We start from the raw sequence: 233 nt of genomic DNA on the forward strand, positions 1-233 counted from the left end.
GCTAGGATTACAGGCGTGAGCCACCGCGCCCGGCCGACTTAAATTCTTAATCTATATTAATTTTTTGGGAAGCCAATCTACTTTCCAGGATTGTGGCCATTTGATTTTTATAAGTTTTTCCTAATTTACATAGCATTTTATGTATTAGCAGTACATTAAAAAATTAATCACAATAGTTTGGGAAATATACTAAGCTGCTTGCCACAAATAGTAAGACAAAACAAGGAAAGTAA

Source organism: Propithecus coquereli, unplaced genomic scaffold, assembly GCF_000956105.1.
Source record: "Propithecus coquereli isolate 6110/MARCELLA unplaced genomic scaffold, Pcoq_1.0 Scaffold14, whole genome shotgun sequence".
Classification (NCBI taxonomy): domain Eukaryota; kingdom Metazoa; phylum Chordata; class Mammalia; order Primates; family Indriidae; genus Propithecus; species Propithecus coquereli.